Source organism: Lathyrus oleraceus, chromosome 3 (genome assembly GCF_024323335.1).
Source record: "Lathyrus oleraceus cultivar Zhongwan6 chromosome 3, CAAS_Psat_ZW6_1.0, whole genome shotgun sequence".
Lineage (NCBI taxonomy): Eukaryota > Viridiplantae > Streptophyta > Magnoliopsida > Fabales > Fabaceae > Lathyrus > Lathyrus oleraceus.
This window is the reverse complement of record NC_066581.1, coordinates 450,870,157-450,878,088: the sequence shown is the minus strand read 5'-3', so window position 1 is coordinate 450,878,088 and position 7,932 is coordinate 450,870,157.

Below are 7,932 nucleotides of genomic sequence, written 5' to 3'. Positions count from 1 at the left end.
TGAATAAAAATAAATTAAACTAAATTATAAATTTAACCATGAAATTGTTCTATTATCTATTATTCAATCATTAAAATCATTAAATTTTTAAGATACAAACTAATTACTAAAATTTAGTATAATTTTATATTATTTACAATTACATGGATCTCTTTTATTTATCCTTAAAATTTAAGTTATTCTCAAATGTCCTAATAAACTCATATAATAGTTATTCAAATAAATTCACTTGAAAAAAAAATTCTATCAAAATAATCAATTAATTTTCTCTATTACTCTTAAAATTCAACCTTTTTTCAAATATGTGTTTATAAAACTACATATAATAATTATTAAAATATAATATTTAAAAAAAATTACTCAATTCCAAAAATCTAAAATTTTGATAAAGTTAAAAATTTCATATACAGTGACATTAAGCGGGTTATATTCTAGTTTATTTATTAATTTTTATCCCATTTCAATACAACTTTTGAATTCAAATTCATTGTAATTCATGTTCAAATTTTCCATACCAATTCAATCCAAGAAACTTTCCATTCAAACTTCCAACATTCTTCCATTAAATCATTAAATTACACTAATCCATTCAATTTACATTCAAACCATTTCCATAAATTACCCTCCCAAACTTACATTACAAACTAATTCAATACCACTTCATTACCATATCTATTACATTCAATAATTACATTCCAATTCAAGTTTAAAATTGCATTCTATGTGTACATAACAAATTCACTTCCTATTTACATATTCACACAATTCAAGTTTCAGAACATCTAGCATAATAACTAACAATAAATCCAAAACAATTGAGGCAAAACAAATCACATTGCACTATTTTTTAAACACCAAACATTTTCCATAATATATATTCAATACACAATCAATTTCTTTAATCAAAACATTTCCTTCACTTTAATATCTAATATTCACATCCATAACTTTCCATAACTATCCAATAATATTCATTCAAATTCAGCATTCAATCAATTTTTACCAAAACATTCAAATTAACTCCATAACATTGTCATTCATAATTAATTTTTCATACAATTTTCTGCATAATCCCCTTTACAATCTTACAAACCCAAATAACAGATCCTATAACTAATCCAACCCTCATGCCCATTCATACGCATTGAATTTTCAACAGTGAATTAATGAGTTTCAAACCATTGTTGTAATGCATAAACTATTACATAAAAAGACCACAACTCCTACACAATGTTAACCTATAACATGAAATCCAACACAATACAATCTAACTTAAGGACAACGAAGTTCATGACGGTTCAGCCCACTCCCTGTTGGCAATACAAAACTGAACTTGGAAATACGAAACATCAGCCTGCGACATCCCAACAAATCTACAGACAACCAGGCAATGCATAATCTTCAAATCTCCAGCAGTAAATCAATAGCATCAAGGTATCGCCAACCAACATTGCAACATAAAGTTTAACAGACCTGCATCACAAATCACCAATTAACATAATCCAAACAGCCAAATGAATCATATAACAAGAAAAAACTCTCAAACATTATTCCTGCAGGGTAGCCCAACGCATAATCCGAAGTTAAGAATTTTCTTCCACCGGGAGAATGATGTAACAGAACGCTAACAGATCCAAACTGCACACTAAATTCTAAAAAAAATTAATTTAATCAATAGCAGATGACACAGGATCACTCACCTGTTAATTCAGAACCATGTAGCCTACATAATTCCGCAAAACAAATCCACCTGCAAATTTTCATAACAGCTCAAATGATTCAGCCTTAATAAAGCTGAGTTAGCCTATCCATATATGTGTTCCTGGTCAATTTCCATATCAAGACACCCAGACAGTGCTTTGGAGGTATGATACGACAATGTACATGGGTGGAAAAGAAATTCAATTTTCTGATGTTGAGATTGTTAATATAGCTAGAACGGGAGGCATGACTCGTAGTAGTCGTGTATTTGCTCTGAAATACACTCCTAGGGTGTATCCATCACCCACAGTTATCCCTATTAAAGAGAAGGTTCTTCATGTTCCTCGTCCACAAGCAGGGGTATCTGTTTCCACCACTCCGATCGTGATGACTATTCCAGCTATGACAAAAGTTATTCCTGATAAGATTGCAGAATCCGAGACTTCAAAAGGTAAAGGGTTGATGAATGAAGAAGAACAAATTGAAGGTCACAAGAAAAGTATATTGTTGAGGAAGCCCAAGAATTCCTCAAATTGATAAAAAAGAGTGACTTCAAGATTGTTCACTAGCTGGGTCAGACTCCCTCCAAAATTTCTATTATGTCTTTGCTGTTGAGTTCTGAAGCTCATCGTAAAGCACTATTGAAAGTCCTAAATACTGTTAATTTGATGCAAGATATCACGGTCAATCAATTTGACGATGTGGTTGCTAATATTACTTCCACTAGATACCTGGGATTTAATAAAGTTGAGTTACCTCCAAAGGGAAATGTCGATAATAAAGCGTTGCATATTTTGGTCATGTGTATAGACACCTTACTATATCGAGTCTTAGCTGATACCGACTCCTCACTTAATGTAATGCCAAAAGCTATATTGAGACAATTGTAGGTTAAGGGACCCAAGATGAGGGTCAATGCATTTATTGTTAGGGCTTTTGATGGATCTATAAGACAAGTTATTGGTGAGGTGGATCTACCTATTTGTGTGGGGCCTCATCAATTCACCATCACTTTCCAGTTTATGGACATCAATCCGACCTCTAGCTATTTTTTGGGTAGATTTTGGATTCATGTTGCTGGGGAAGTGACTTCTACGTTGCACCAAAAGTTGAAATTCATGTTTGATGACAAATTGGTTATAGTTTGTGGTGAAGAGGACTTGTTGGTTAGCGAGCTATCTTCGTTTAGATATGCCCAGATAGCAGAGGGATTGCTGAGATTCTGCTCCACCGTTTAGAATATCAAGATGTTAGTTATGCTACTTCTAATCATGATCAATCATCCATAACAATTTTATCTTCAGTTAGAAGCGTCAAGGAAACCCTTGAGAAAGGTCCTTTATCTGGTTGGGGTTAGGTTGTCTACGTGCCTGAGAAGCATGACAAATTTGGTATTGGCTATCATCCATCAGTGTGCAAGGCAAATTCGAGGAAGCAGAAAAAGTTTAATCCTGTCAGGTTTAATAGTGTAAGCTTCCAAAATGATCACACTGTGGCAAATGTTGGAGATGCTAGTTGCAGCAAAAATGAGGCTCCCAGTTTTGTATGCAAATGCCCTTCGAGATTCAATCTCACCAACTGGACGACCTTCGTGATTCCTATAGTATATTCGGAAAAAACATAATGCATTTTGTTTTCTTAATCCCTTGTCTTCGCTCGAGACAAGAGGATAGATTGTAAGGGCCTCCTTGTTTAAAGCGTTAAATGATTAAATAAAGAAAGTGTTTTTGCATTAAATTTTTTTCTCCTTTTCTTTCGATTATAACATGTAGAGCAAATAAATCCATTGATAACAACTCGACAAGAATCTGTTGTAAGTCTTGACTTCCAATCAACCAAGCTGAAGATAACAATGAGGAAGATTGTGAATTACCGACTGAGCTAGAAAGTCTCCTTGAGCATGAGGAGAAAGAAATTCAGCTGTATAAAGAGCCAGTGGAAGCCATTAACATGGGTTCTGAAGAAGATAGAAAAGAGGTGAAGATTGGGGCATACCTTGCCGAACATGTACACTCTGAGCTGGTTAAGTTACTGCATGATTATGTTGACATCTTTGCTTGGTCTTATCAAGACATGCCAAGGTTGGACACCAACATTGTTGAGCATCACTTGCCACTCAAGCTGGAATGTCCTTCAGTTAAGCAAAAGCTCAGAAGGACCATATCCGACATGGCACTTAAAATCAGAGAAGAGGTTAAGAAGCAGTTTGATGCCGACTTCTTAGCTATTTCTAAATATCCTCAATGGGTCACCAATATTGTTCCAGTTTCAAAGAAAGACAGGAATGTCATAATGTGTGTAGATTATCGAGACCTCAATAAAGCAAGTCCAAAGGATGATTTCCCTTTGCCTCATATTGACGTTTTGGTTGCCAATACAACTCAGTTCTCCATTTTTTTCCTTCATGGATGGTTTCTTAGGGTATAATCAGATAAATATGTCACCATATGATAGGGAGAAGACGACCTTTATCACATCTTGGGGAACTTATTGCTATAAAGTCATGCCTTTCGGTTTGAAGAGTGTATGGGCAACATATCAACGTGCCATGGTAACCCTCTTTCACGACATTATTCACAAAGAGATTGAGGTTTATGTGGACGACATGATTGCCAAATATAGAACTGAAGATGATCATTTGGAACATTTGAGGAAATTATTTTCCAGACTCCGAAAGTTCAAGTTGCGTTTGAATCCAGCAAAGTGCACTTTTGGGGTCCGATCTAGTAAATTGTTGGGTTTCATAGTAAGTCAGAAAGACATTGAGGTTAATCCCGATAAAGTTCGAGCAATCCAAGATATACCATCTCCCCAAATAGAAAAAGAAGTCCGAGGTTTGTAAGGGCAAACTGTCATACAACATACAACCATAGGTTTCGATGATGACAAATGACCACCATGGATGAATCGGCAATGTCGATTCCACCTCTACAAAACAAATGCAACGTATCACCTATCATATCATTTTCATTGCTCATCTGTACTGTTATATTTTGTACAACATGTGTGGACAAAGTGTGGTCATGACAAAAGGCATGAAAACCACAAAAATGTTAATTTTTGCAGATCTGCAGGGGATGAGTCGACCGTAGGGTCGGCGCATGACATAGTACATTCCACACGGGTCAGCGCATGAACATAGCGCTTTTCCCACGGGTCAGCGCACAAGATGCTTGCGTCGACCGCAGGGGTCAGTGCATGAACCACGGGTCAGCACACGCCGACCTATGGTCGACGCATACTGAAGCATTTTTCAGTCTGACCAAAACTGCAGGCCATGCGTCGACGCATAGTCCTGCTATGGTCGACCGTTCGTGCGCAAATTCAGTTTTCTGATGTTTCCCACTCTGTTTGAAAAGCTGTTAAGTGGGTTGGTTGGTTGGTTACTATAAATAGAATTTCAAGTTACTTGTATCAACTAACATTTTGATATTTTGATTCAAGTGTTCAAAGAACAAGAAAAAGTGAAATAGGTGTCCAAGATTCTTCATCTTCATCTTCAACATCTCACAATACATCAACTACACACAACCATTTTTGAGGTGTTGTGTGATTGGTTAAAGGTGATAAGGTTCGAAGCCGTGATTGGGGAATCCGGTTCGGGTTGAAGCTTGTGACAGGTTTTTTCTTGAATAAAACCTTTAGGGTTTTGTCCTCCAAGATAGGTTTGATTTTGGGGGTTTTTGGACGAATTGCTTCATCAATTTTCAGCTGAGCGAAGGTGATTGAGAAGAGGAAGTCTTCATCAGTCTAGTAGCGGATTCAGTGATATTGAAGGGAAGAATTCGGGTTCGATTTGTTGTAGTTGAGATCAGCCGGGCCGAGGGTTTGAAGAACCGAGGGTTATTCAACAAAGGGGCTGGAATCGGAGGTCTATCAACAACAATCGAAGGACTTGATTCATCTTGAATCAAGGAACAAGGAGTGGAAGCAACATTCAACGTCTTGAGAGTTCTGTTGTATATTTGCTTTGCAATCCTTGTATAAACGGTTAAATTCAACAGGTGATATCTATTAAATCATCTCAATTCTAGTTTTAGAATTGAGGGCAGACGTACCCCGAAGCGAGGACGGCGGGGGAATTGCCTCATCAAATCTTTGTCTTCTCTAATTTTCTGCATACTTGTTTTCAGCTTAAAAATTAAGTGATTTTTGTATAAGCACTTTTATCAAACTTTGATATTAATTGAGTAAGAGGTTAGAACTCTGTTTTTGAATCCAAAGTACAATAGGATATTGTACTAGATTAATTGGAATCACTTTCTCAACACAAATATCACTTGGAGTGTTTTCACACACCAATTGTTTGATAATTTGCCTAAACCAAAATTATCTTAAGTGTGTATCTAGTTTGATTTGCTATTTGAATCATTGGAACTAGGAATCCTAGTTAGTGAAACAAATCTTTGATAGAGTGACTAGTGTAGTGATTCTTATTCCACATTATCACTAATCCATAGGCTTGACGCATATCCGGTTTTCCAATAACAGTTCGTTTTAGACTATATTTTCCTCGGCCGCTTCCGCACTTAAAACAAATTTTCAAAACCAATTTTAAATTGGTAGCGCCGACTTATTTTTTAATTGGGATCTATTCAACCCCCCCTTCTAGATCCGTGCCATAATCTAACAAGTGGTATCAGGAGCTCCGGTTCACTCCGTGCTTCAAAATATAACTTTGATAGAAAATGGCTAACGAACCTAAAGGGGCTTACAATAGAGCTCCCGTTTTCAATGGTGAAAATTATAGTTATTGGAAAGACTGTATGCGGGTGCACATAAATTCCATAGATAGAAAAATATGGAACGTCATTCTCAATGGTCCAATTGAAATAACCATGATCAATCATAATGATGAATTAGTGCCAAAGCCCGAAGCACAATGGACTGATGATGATGAAAGAAAATACAATTACGATTGGAAAGCCAAAAATATCCTAATCTCCTCACTAGGTGTAGATGAGTATTATCGTGTATCCCATTGTCCTACTGCTAAGGCCATGTGGGATTCACTACAAATCGCCCATGAGGGGACGAACAATGTTAAGTTGGCAAGAATCAACACACTAACACAAGAGTTTGATCTCTTTTTCATGGAGCAAGGGGAAACCATTGCTGACATGCAAAAGAGATTTACTCATCTCATCAATCGATTACACTCATTAGGTAGGCCTATTTCCAATGATGTTGCTACTAATAAGATCTTGAGATGTCTTAACAGGGAATGGCAGCCGAAAGTGACCGCCATCAAAGAAGCAAATGATCTTACCATATTAGACTTGACAACATTATTTGGCAAACTATAAGAGCACGAACAAGTACTCTTGAGCCTAGAACAACACGAAAAGAAAGAAAAGAAGGACAAAGCAAAGGTGAGTGAAAAGAAATCGATAGCTCTAAAGACTTCCTCCTCAAAGTCTCAAGCAAAAGAGAAAAGTGATTATTCCTCGAGCGACGAAGAAGAAGAGGACAAGAGCGAAGATATGGGGTTGTTCGTTAAACGTTACAATCGTTACGTGAGAAAGAACGACATCCAACATTCCGAGAATAACTTGGTAAACTTCCGGAAACAATCTAGGTACTCTAAAAATGATGACGCAAAAGGTAAAATGACTAGAGGGTCGTGCTATACGTGTGGAAAGCCCGGTCATTACAAACCGGACTATCCGATGAACAAGAAGACAAAGGAAAAGGAATCATACAAATCACACAAGAAATCATCAAAGCCAAGGAGAGCATACATAGCTTGGGAAAGCGATAGCGACTCCTCCGATGATGAAAGTTCTAGTGATGAAGATGAAAATGCAAACCTATGTCTCTCTGCTCATCAAAAGAACAAAAAGAAACAGGTACGACATGCTAAATATGAAAAATCCTCTAGTATGTCTCATCATGAATTACAAGCTGCATTTGATACTTTACATTGTGAAGCTAAAGAGGCCTTTAAAAGGCTTGCCTCAAATAACAATTTTTTTACTCATTTAGAACAAAAAATTCGAGAATCCGAAAGGAAACTTGAGGCACTTAAGGCTTCTATAGTAGAAAGCACAAAAGCCGGTTGTGAGGACCTTAGAAGTAGAGTGATGAACTTTGAGTGTGATACTTGTTACATTTGGCAAGGTGAAGTAAGAAACCTAAAGGCCAAACTTGACAAGGCTCTTGAGCCCAAGATTACCTTTGCTATCGATAAATCAAACTTTCGAAAAAGTATGGTTAATCCATATCAAAAAT